The sequence below is a fragment of the Monodelphis domestica genome, chromosome 2 (genome assembly GCF_027887165.1).
Source record: "Monodelphis domestica isolate mMonDom1 chromosome 2, mMonDom1.pri, whole genome shotgun sequence".
Classification (NCBI taxonomy): Eukaryota; Metazoa; Chordata; class Mammalia; order Didelphimorphia; family Didelphidae; genus Monodelphis; species Monodelphis domestica.
In genome coordinates this window covers 212,930,255-212,941,968 of record NC_077228.1, presented here as the reverse complement: position 1 = coordinate 212,941,968, position 11,714 = coordinate 212,930,255, and the positions used below count along the sequence as shown (strand labels likewise).

General features: G+C 41.3%; 1 long non-coding RNA gene across 1 annotated transcript; it reads left to right on the top strand.

Moving 5' to 3' along the window:
* The first annotated feature begins 125 nt into the window (after nucleotides 1-125).
* LOC130457250 (uncharacterized) lies at nucleotides 126-1,520 on the top strand. Its single transcript, XR_008916413.1, has 2 exons — nucleotides 126-790; nucleotides 1,194-1,520. It is a non-coding gene; the product is annotated as an uncharacterized LOC130457250 (long non-coding RNA).
* Nucleotides 1,521-11,714: the final 10,194 nt, after the last annotated feature.

The window sequence follows — 11,714 nt, the reverse complement described above, 5'->3', positions numbered from 1 at the left end:
GATTGTTTGAATATAATTATTTGCAGGTGATCTTTATTAGATTGCAAGCTCCTTTAGGGCAGAGCCATTTTTTTTCCTTTCTTGTCTCGCCAATGCTCAGCACTCTGCCTTACATGAATGCTTAATGTCAACTTGGAAATTTAGAAGTCCCTACTTTATTTAGTTGGGAGGTAGAAATCCCAGGTTACTGGAGAGTTTTCCCCCTGAGGGAAGGTCCTACTTCATCAGACAATAGACATCCTGGTAGTTTGGGTGGGAATAGATAATCCCATTTGATGTTAAGTATCTCTTTTGTCCCAATGGTTTCTCCCCCTAGGCCAAATTCCATTACTCAAGTGGCCCAGCCCTGGGCTGAGTATTTCCCTTTTGTGTCCATTGCAGGGCATCAGCCCCTCACTGTTATTTCAATCCCAAACCCCTCATTTTTCTTTCTTACCATAATAAATTCAATCAACTGTCCCTCTCACCCTAAGCCCCCAGGTCAACTAGAAAGGTATTTAAACTCCCCAACTTTAATGGCTCCTCAGAGTTGTCATTCTCCTACATTTGGCATTTCCCAGGGGTCAGTGACCAGAGCAGCCAGAGTTCAATCCTGGGACTCTGCAGTTGTGTGTTGAGCAGCTCTGTTGTGAGGCCTACTAGCGCAGACCCCCTTTTGCCCTTGATTAAAGAGTGATTTTGACTATTTAATAGTTCTGTGTTTTTTCCAGTTGACGTTAATGGAGGTCCTACTGAGATCCGAAGTCCCGGCTGCCTGAGCCCTCCTGCTAAGAGGACCCCAAGACTTGAGGTACCCACACAAACCATTTGGGGTTGAGTTGGGAGTCTGGTTAGCAGAGGGGCCAGGTAAATTACTCTCAGAAGTAGGACTCCTGTCTCGTGTATTTCGGAGGGACTCACTCTTTAATTAAGGGATTGTTAAGTGGGAATCATCAGTGAGGTACACAGAGAGCCGCATAATCCAGAGCTACCTGGGTGCTACTGGGCATGGGAAACAACTTGTCTGTAATCCCCAAAAATGGAGGTGGGGGCAGCCAAAGCCCGAAAAGCTGACATGGGCACTATACCCCAGAAACCCAGGCCAACTGTTATCAGGGAAATTCCCTTCCTTTGCATCCTTGTGACTCTTAACCTAGAAACACCCAATGACCTCACCCAGGGTCATGAGATGTTTACCCTCTTTTATCCTCTAGATTTAAGATGGACAAAGAGATGGATCTTTATGCCCCCAGGCAGACCCCAGTCAGATGACCACCCCACCCCACCAAATGCCTGAGGGACTAATACTCTCCAAGTCACCTCCACACCAGGACCTAGCATCTAAAGAGTATATAAACCCCCAGAACTGATGTCATCTGGGGGATAGCCTCTCCATCCACGCTGTCCCCATGGGGGAACAGCCTTTCCTTTCATGTTGTCCTCCCAGGAACTGCTCCCCGTCTTGCTGTCCCATCTTGCTATCCTCCTGGCCACTCTCAACATTACTTCCTAAATTAATAAATTTCTCTTTTTGTTTTCAAGCTAAGTTTTGGAGTCTTGCATGCTTGCAAAAGGTATCCTTCCCGAACCCCAGGGGTATCCTTCCTGCCCATAACAGAGCCATCTCATGATATGACCGTTTTTAAAGTTTGGGAAAGGTTTGAGAAGATGAGAAGATGGCAGAGGCTGGCCCCAACGCATATTGGACAACATGGAGTCTAGCTCAACATGGCTACAATCTGTGAGCTTAATGTATTTCTTAGGTGGAGACTTCACCAATAATTACAAGTGCTGGTGATTTAAAGGTTAGCAAATAATATCTGAAAGTGGTGTTAACAATTCCTCCCAAAAGTTGAAGAGGTGAGACCGGAGCTGGTGATCTAGAAATGGGAATATCCAGCAGGAGGCAAAAGTAGGTCCAGAAATTCTTAACTTTAAGGTCTAATTTTTTCTTCCCAAAGTTTTGGTATGATTAATGTGTAAAACATTTTGTACCAAGTGCAGTTAATATTGGCATTAAGATGCATTTTATTCTAGGTATTAACTTGGTTATTTGAGTGCTATAATTTTACTTTTTTTTCCCCAAGCTGTTAAGTGTTTTCAAATAGCAAGGTTTTTCTGAAACGCATTTGTGTGAGTTCTGGAGTAAAGACATTTCATTTTAGGATGGTCAACTCCAGACCTGACTGGTGATTGAATTGTTGTAGATGACAAGAAATATTGGGGAAAAGGCAGAGCTTTAAATGGTAAGGAAACACTGAACATTTTTCCTCTCCAGAAGAGGCTTTAGCCTTAGGTCAAAGTGGTTTTTGAGGCAAGGCTAAAAGAAAGGCAAATTTGGAGACTAAAGTAAATTAGAGTAAAAAAAAAAGGTAAAAAAGGAAAGGAATTGTATAGGTATTCAGAGTTAAAGGTAATTTTTAAGCTTTTCCTTAGTATAACCCTAAGTTTTGTGTTTGGAGAAAATGTTATGGGTTTTAGTTTTTAGGAAAAAAAAAGATCATGAACCTGTTTTTTGGAATTTTTAAGGTAAATTTCCAGAGTGCAACCATTATAATAGATAGGTTTGTGTTTTAAAAGACCAGTGAATACTGATAACTAATTTTACTTTTTAAGTGGAGAGAAATAATGGTTTTGTGAACATTATTTCTGATATCATTGGCACATGGCTGCTTTTAGAGAAAGGAATTTCCCACCTGGGAAACTCCTAAGAAATTTCTAGGAGTGCCCTATATTTTACCACCCCAGTTTTGGAGTATGGGTAAAGTGATTAAAACCCATTAAAGTTAAGCTTTACCTCAATATGTTTCTTAGGAGCCAAAAGCCTGGACAAAATTTTCCTTCAGTCTAGAATGTGAAGAATTCCTGAAGAAATCTCTACTAGAAATCCAAAGGAGCCCCCAAGATACTGAATCCGGAGAAGTATGATTTCTCATCATTTTCACTGACTTTAGAAATTTCTGTAGCAGACATAAAAATGGCCATTTTATTTCCCCTGAAAATTATATTTCTCCTGAGCAAAATCCCTTTTAAATGGAGAACGTAGAAAGAACAGAGCTATTCCCCAAATTAAGTTGAAGTAGGAAAGTTTAAATAGGAACATTTTACCTGGTTAAGAGTTTGAAAGTAACGTCTGTTCATTTGAGAATTTGCAGCAAAGGTTCCAGAGTGCTAGTCTGTCTCAAAGTAGTATCAGAAGAAGTTAGGAAAGAATGATGGACCCTAAAAATAATTTAATATCAGAAAGTAATTTTAAATCCGGAGCATGGTTAGAGAGAATTGCCATCTAAGGGTGAATTGTATGGGAAGATATTGGGAAAAGAAATGCTATGGAGGAAATTGGTTACTGATACAGTCACAAAGGTGAATGGAAGGGCTAAGTTTCTGTCAAGTTCTATAAGTGACTGCTGATCATGCAATATTCCAAATTACGGGAGCTTTTCTCCCTCCCCACTTTTCTCCTGTTAATAGCAAATTTTTGTGACAAGGAAATCACTTTAAAAGACTGATATATATTAATTTAAGGTCGCCAAGGAATTCAGCTATGTAATTCCTTAATGAAAACTCAAGTCAGCAGTCAACCTTTTATGGAGTTTAATTACAAACAGGAGGAAGAAAGGTATTAGAGTTAGAGAGAGGGAGAGAGAGAGAGAGAGAAAGGGGAGAGAAGGGAATAGGGCTTAAATACCCCCTCTGTTTAGGCTGGGCCAAAAGGCCCAAGCCCTTAGATAGCTGAGGCAAAGGAAAGAGATCAGTCCCTATCACTCATGTGACCAAAATAGAGAAACAGTCTCAGGGGCCTCCACCTCCAGCTTCCTTCAGAGCAAGCTTCTCAGAGCACAACCTCTCCAACCAACTCTAGTCCTCAGACCCCGCTATCTTTAAGGAAACCATCCAAGTTCCCTCCCCTCAGTTCTCACATCTACCAATCACTGTCCATGTCTTCCCTGTGCCAATGGTGGCTCTACCTTAACCCAGGACTGCCCAGAGGTCTGTGGCTTTGCACATGTCTGTTGAAGGCCATTTTCTCAAATAATTAAATCTTGATCCTTTGCTGCAGCCCTTCCTAAATCCTGTTACCCTGAGTAGGATGGAGATTGGAATAATTAAGTTTTGATCTATGCTGCAGCCCTTCCTAAATCCTGTTAGGACTGAGTAGGGTGGAGATTGTAATTTCCAAGACCTGGTTCTGTCATTCCAAGTATCTCTATTGTATCAATTCTAAAATCAATCATGACTCAAAGAACTTCCTGTTCTATGCTTAAGCATAAGTCAAATCCCTTTCCATTGTTCAGCAAAAGGTTTCTGTCCTAAAGTAATCTTAAGAAGGGAGGAGGAGGAACCTCCCATGCCAATGGGGTTCACATTCCAATAGACTATCAGTAAGAAATTTTCCAAGTATGAAATTTCCCAATGGTGAAATTTCCAACATTTATAAATCTAAGAAATTTTAAGGTTTACATGTTCTGTAATCGTATGATGAAGGAAGCCTCTGGAAGGCAAGATATGGAATATGGAAATTGTGGGGGCACACAGAAATTTTTAGCCATTATGAATGAGTAAGCAAATTCAAAGAGGTCCCTTTTCTTTTCTTTTCTTTTCTTTTTTTTTTAAACCCTTACCTTCTGTCTTGGAGTCAATACTGTGTATTGGCTCCAAGGCAGAAGAGTGGTAAGGGCTAGGCAATGGGGGTCAAGTGACTTGCCCAGGGTCACACAGCTGGGAAGTGTCTGAGGCCAGATTTGAACCTAGGACCTCCCGTCTCTAGGCCTGGCTCTCAATCCACTGAGCTACCCAGCTGCCCCCAGAGGTCCCTTTTCTTAAAAGGAAGCGTTTAGGTCATAAGGAAAACCTGGCAAAATATCAGTGCCAAAATGGGGAAAGCCTTCCACATAAATAATAGATTCTAAGCAGCATTTTTAATAAACAAGGTTCTGATAGAACACTGAATTGCTCCCTAGTACCAGTAAAGTTTATACATTTTGGAGCCTCAAGGCAGGAAACAAAGATAAGGAAACCTTTGTGCCTAGGAACAATAATGAAATCATTTATAGACTAGACCTAAGTTAAATGGTAAATGAGCCCTCATTGCCAATGAATAAGTAAATACTCAGGAAAATGAAATGCGTACCCAAGACTAATTTAAGGCTACAACTCAGTCAAATCAAGAGAATTATTTTAATAAAAATTTTTATCTACAGACTTTACATTAGCTGACTCAGTTGCAACATTATTATTTTTTTTCATACTAGTTAATAGAAGTAAAAAGCCTAAGCTATTTAAGCATGGTTATGGTTGTTAAATAGTTAAAGGTGAATGAAAACAGTTTAAAAATCTCTAGCAACCTCCCCAACGGGGGGTGGGGTGGGTATTTGAGGTGTATATGAGTTTTTTAAACTAAGGGAAATTGGAAGCATTTTTAATCTTGAGAATTTTTGGAGCCAATTTCAGCTTTGAAACTTTTAAATTTGAATTTTACTTAATGCTAGATGATATTTTAATTTTTGGGCCACAAACAGGAGAGGTAGGGCCACTTCCAGATTTACAAAGTCCTGAATAACCTGTGATGTGGATTTTGTTTCTGCTTTTATACTTCTGTAGTTTGTAGTTAGTGGTAGTCTCTCGGTGACCGAGAATGACGATTGTCTTTGTGCATTATCATCTATTGATGTACCCTCATGGTGGCTTTGAAGTCCAAAGACTGAGGCGCAGAGTTTGTGGCACATGGGGCATGGGACGCCAGTTGTTACGGGAGGTGCGGTTGTGGCCTGGTGTTGGTGTTCACGCGCAGCGGCAAGACGTCGATTTTGTTCATCTTCAAAGGTGGCGGCGGCATGGTTAATGTGGATTCGCCAGCTGCTTCTGTCAGAGGCAGCAAGTTCTAGTTGCTTTGGTGTAATGCCAGCCCACTTCAAGTTGGACTTTAGCTGATCCTTGAATCTTTTCTTTGGTCAACCTTGTTTCCTGAGTCCAGCTGACAGTTCACCATAGAATACCTGTCTTGGTATTCATTGTGGGTCCATGCGGATGACGTGTCCAGACCATCGTAGCTGGATTTTGAGGACAATTACTTCGATGCTGGTGGAGTTGGCTCTGTCGAGGACTTCCTGATTGGTGATTCAGTCCTGCCATCGGATCCTCATGATTGACCGAAGGGAGCATTGGTGGAACTGCTCCAACTGCTTCATGTGCTTCCAGTACAGTGTCCATGTCTCGCAACTGTACAGGAGCGAGCTGAGGACCACTGCGTTATACGCTTTGAGCTTTGTCGCAGTGCTTACACCTCTGTGTTGGAGGACTTTGGAGCGCAGCCGCCCAAGTGCCTGGCTGGCCTTTTGGATCCTGGCATTGATCTCATGGTCTAGGGACCCGTCGTTGGCGATGGTGCTGCCCAGGTACTTGAAAGTTTTGACATTAGAAAGCTGCGTGCCATCGACTGTAATGCACGGCTGGTTAGTTGGCCTCCCTGGTGCAGGTTGGAATAGCACCTCTGTTTTGCTGAGGCTGATAGTGAGGCCAAACAGTTTTGTTGCGGTAGAGAACCTGTCCACAATGGTTTGAAGATGATTTTCTTGGTGGGCCATGAGAGCACAGTCATCTGCGAAGAGAGCTTCCAGGATGAGTCTCTCTGTTGTCTTTGTTTTTGCAGTCAGGCGGCGAAGGTCGAATAGTGAGCCATCCAGTTGGTATGTGATGTAGACACCCAGATTTAGATCCATCATAGCATGTCGAAATACTTGGGTGAAGGATAGGTTGAATAGCACCGGAGCAAGGACGCAGCCTTGTTTCACGCCATTGGAAATGTTGAAGCGATCTGAAGTCTCTCCACCAGATAGGACTTCCTCTGTCATGTTGATATGAAAGAGCTGGATCAGTTTGACGAATTTTGCTGGGCAACCGAGCTTGCTAAGGATCACCCACAATGCGTCCCTGTTCAATGTGTGGAATGCCTTTGTCAGGTCTATGAAGACAATGTAGAGACTCAGGCTCTGCTCAAGGCATTTTTCCTGCATTTGCCTCACCGTGAAGACCATGTTGGGGTGTATGGGGTGTTGTGGTGAAAATTTCACCTTTTAAGATTGTTATAATATTGAACAATGGCCACCAAGGAATTTACTTATGAAATTCCTAAAATGAAACACTCAAGTCAGAATGGAGTTTATGGAAGTTTAATCACAATGGGAGTAGGGAAAAGGAGAGGGAGAGAAGGAGAGAGGAGGAAAGGGAAAGGGGGTTACTCAACCTCTGACCAAGGCAGAGGGAGTTTAGGCCCAAAGGCCAAGGTAGAAGGAATTAGTCCTTGACTCACGTGACCAATCTGAAGGGAAGCTGTCTGCGGGTCTCCTCTCTGTTCAAACTTCTAACAGGAACTGCCGTCTAGCTCTCTCCACAGGAAGTGCGCGAATTCCAGAGGCTGTTCCCTACCTCACTTCCTGTGCCTTACAAGTGCCAATGGTGACTCTAGCTTGGCTTAGGACAGCCCAGGTGGGCAGTTAGTTATTTCTGATTTGTCATTGACTAGCACATGCCCGTGTAGAGTGGGTGTGCACAATTTTTTGGGTGCTAGACCAAGATGGAGACTTTTAAAATTCACAATCCCCCCTGATGATGATTGGGGGACTAGTCTCCCCAATTGATCACTAAACATAAGCATACTGCACCCAAAAAAATTCTAACTGTAAGTGTATACAAAAATTTTACCCAATAAGAGGAAAACTATAATAGTTGTAGATATGGGGAAATAGAGGAGAGAGAAAGACAGCAAACCAATGTTTTTTCTGGGCGCATTGACAAAAGCCAATTAGGGGGCAGTCCCCTTTGGCATAAGAGTGTACATTCAAAAAATGTTCAATCAACCACACCCCAAGGTTCATTCTGGTTCTTCCTGTAGTGAAAAGGTTTAGATATCTTTCTGCAAACAGTTCATTCTCTGGATTCAGTTAGTTAGCAAGCTTCTTCTCTGAAGATTTATCTCGAACAAAATTTAAATCTTGGATTTGATGAAATACAATCCCCCCTGAAGAAAGTGTTGAAAAAAACACTGAGTCCAGCTGAGGATGCAAGTTTTAGTTGTGGGGGTGTGTGAGTTAATCCAAAAGGAAAACAAAACAAAATGAAAATAAAATAAAAAACAAAATCAAAAGAAAAAAAGGGAAAAAATTAAGGGAAAAACATAGACCCTTTATATATACATATATTTATATTAAAGAAGAATTCAAAATCAGTATCAAAAAATAAAAAAAAAATATGTATACAAGAATTTGAGAAAGCAAGAATTAAAAAAATTTTTTTTTCCCACAGGCCCCTGTATTTGGGTCCAGTTAAGTAATTTCTAATCCCACAAGTCTGTAGGACAGAATGCCATATTTTACTTACCCATTTGCAGCCAAGGCTACAGGAAGTTGCCATACTATAGGAGAGAAAAAAGGACCAGATTTTTTTTTTTATGTAGGGAAGTGTCATTCCCTCGTCTAATTTTACCTTCATTCTTAGGGATGGTGGGAGCCAGGATGGTAGCCAACCTTTGGTACTTGTCTGTAGGTACTTTCACAAAGAGTGTGGATACAAGGAAGGCCTACATCTTAACGTCTGTCAAGTGTCGCAACCCGGAGTCTCACACTAGGGTCAAGTCCTTAGTATTGGCTTAGAAATGCATTAATACTACCTGGATTGGTCTTTGATTTTTAGACCTGTGAGCTCTTTTGGCATTATCCAGGTTATCTCTGTGCTCCTTTTTTGATCCCGTTCCTAGAATCAGATACAAACATTAATCATAGTCCCACAACAATTATCAATAAATGGCAGGTTCCCATAGTCTAAAGCAGTTTGGGTGCGTATTAATAATAATAGCAAGTATATATATTTAAACTAATATTATTGTAGAATAAAATTAATGTTGATTGTATGTACCTTAAGTACATAGAAATGAGAAAAAGGGGAAAAAATAAAATATTGTAAAAAAGAATAATAATAAAATAAGGAAAAGAGAAAAAAGGAAAAAAGAAAAAAAAATTAAATTTAGGAATTCAATGTGTCAAAAGCAGAATAAAACAGTTCCACTTGTCAATGGGTAGTTATCTCCAATGCATGTATAGGATACAGTCAATCAGTCTCAACAGATGCTCACTTTACATGTGAGCAGTGAATCCAAGAGTCCTTTTCTCCAACCTTTATAGATGTTGGAGTAGTTAACAATATTTAGAATGGTCCTTCCCAGGAAGGCTGAGTTGCTCCCGTATGCTGGAAGTTCTTTATATACACGTTGTCTCCTGGGTTCAGGTCATGAAGTGAGAAGTCTAGTGGTCCAGCTTGTACTGCAGCTCCGGATTCATTAGCTCACGTAGTTTGTGCTGTAATTCCTGTATATAGGAAGCAATAGTAGTATCTCCCCCTAATAGTGATGTATAAGCCAGGGAGAAAGGCTTAGCCTGTATAGGTGGATGTCCAAAAAGCATCTCAAATGGTGAGATGTGTAGGTCTCCTCTAGGCCTGCTTCTAAGATAAAATAGTGCCAGAGGGAGAATTTCAGGCCATTTTAAATGGGTCTCAGTGCATAATTTGCCAATCATAGTTTTAAGTTCTTTGTTCATCCTCTCAACTTGGCCTGAACTCTGGGGATGATATGGAACATGGAATTTTGGAGTTATCCCCAAGCAAGAATATATCTGGTTTAGAACAGAATCAGTAAAATGACTCCCCCTATCGGAATCAATACGTGCTGGTAGGCCAAAGCGAGGAATAATTTCTTTTAAAAGCACCTTAGCAACAAAAGCTGCTGTGGCTCGGGCTGTAGGAAATGCTTCTGGCCATCTGGTCAGTTGATCTACTATGACCAAACAAAATTTATATTGTCCAGCCTTTGGCATCGTTATGAAATCTATCTGCAGGTGCTCAAAAGGTGTGTAAGCCAGAGGATGCCCACCAAAGGCTTTGCCACGAAAGGCATGTTGGTTATATGCCTGGCAGGTAGAGCAGGCTGAACACACTTTAGAGGCTATGGTAGTTATACCAGGGGCTATCCATACTCTCTTAACAGAGTCCACGATGCCCTGGGTACCAAAGTGGCCATTATTATGAACAGATTGGCAAATTTGGTGATAGAAACTCCTAAGGAGCAGGGGTTTTCCTTCAGATGACACCCAGACTCCATTGATCTGTTTTGCTTTGAATTTTTGTTTCCATTTTTCCACTTCCTTCTCATTATAGGAAAGTGATAAATTTAAGTCATCAGTAGTTGTTAATGTTAAAAGTAATTCAGGCCCTTCTATGGCTGCTAGCTTTGCAGCAGCATCTGCTTGGTCATTTCCCCTAGAGACAGGGTCAGTGCCACATGTATGGGCTGAGTAATGAACTACAGCTAGGGCTTCAGGCAGCTGAAGAGCAGAAAGTACTTCATTAATAATTTCAGCATTAGCTATGGATTTTCCAGCTGAGGTTAAAAATCCTCTCTGGAGCCATAGCATTCCGACTGAGTGACAAATGCCAAAAGCATATCTAGAATCCATATAAATTGTTGCCCTTTTATCCTTGGCAATTATACATGCATGTTTCAGAGCTATGAGTTCTGCCCCTTGAGCGCTAATGTTAGAGGGCAGTGAAGCTGACCACTCAGTGGCAAATTCTGTGACTACAGCAGCTCCACTGTAGCGTATGCCATCCCTCATGAAAAAAGAACCATCAGTAAATAAGATCAGGTCTGAGTTCTTTAAGGAGTGTTCAGGAGATCATCTCCAGGCTTTTCTACCATGGACACTAGTGTTTCACAACTGTGTAATGGTTCTCCTGAAGTTGGTAAGTCTGGAAGCAAGGTGGCAGGATTAAGGGTTGTACAGCGTATCAGAGTAATATTTTCATTGTTTAGCAAGGTTATTTCATACCTTGTAATTCACTGATCAGAAAAATGCCTGTTCTCTGTCTTAGCAATAATGCTTCTATCTCATGTGGACACATAATTGTTAGTGGGCATCCCAATACTAGATCAACGGTTTCTGTCACTAGTAAAGCAGTAGCAGCTACACCTCTAAGGCATGGTGGTGCTCCTGAAGCTATTGGGTCCAGCTGGCTGAATAATAAGCAACTGGATGCTGAGAAGGCCCCAAAGTCTGAGTTAAAAAGCCTGAGGCTACTTCTCTTCACTCATGTACATACAAAGTAAATGGCTTGTTGTAATCTGGGATGCCTAGAGCAGGGGCAGATAGGATAGCCTTTTTTAGCTCTGATAGAGCTGACAGGTATTCAGGCTCTAATTTGAGGGGTTCAGGGACAGAATCCCTTGTTAGTGCTATAAGAGGGTTAGTAATTTCCCCACAGCAAGGAATCCATTGTCTGCAAAACTCTGTTGCTCCCAGAATTGCTTTTAACTGTTTTTTAGTGGTAGGAGCACTTACTTTTTGAATATTCTCAATTCGCTTGGGAGAAATAGAACAAGCAACAGCTGTCAGAATGAACCCCAAATATTCTACTTTGGGGAGACACCACTGAACTTTCTCCTTCGAGATCTTATGACCTATTTTGTGCAATTCCAAAAGGAGGTGCTTACAATCTTCCTGACACGCTTCTGCATCTGCAGAAGCCAAGAGTAGGTCATCTACGTATTTTATTAATTTGCTGTTTTTAAATTTTATATTATCTGTATCTTGTCCCAAAATTTGTGCAAATAAGGTCAGACTTTCTATATAACCCTGGGGCAGAAGACCCCAGGAATATTGGGTGCCATTCCAGGTGAGAGCAAAAAT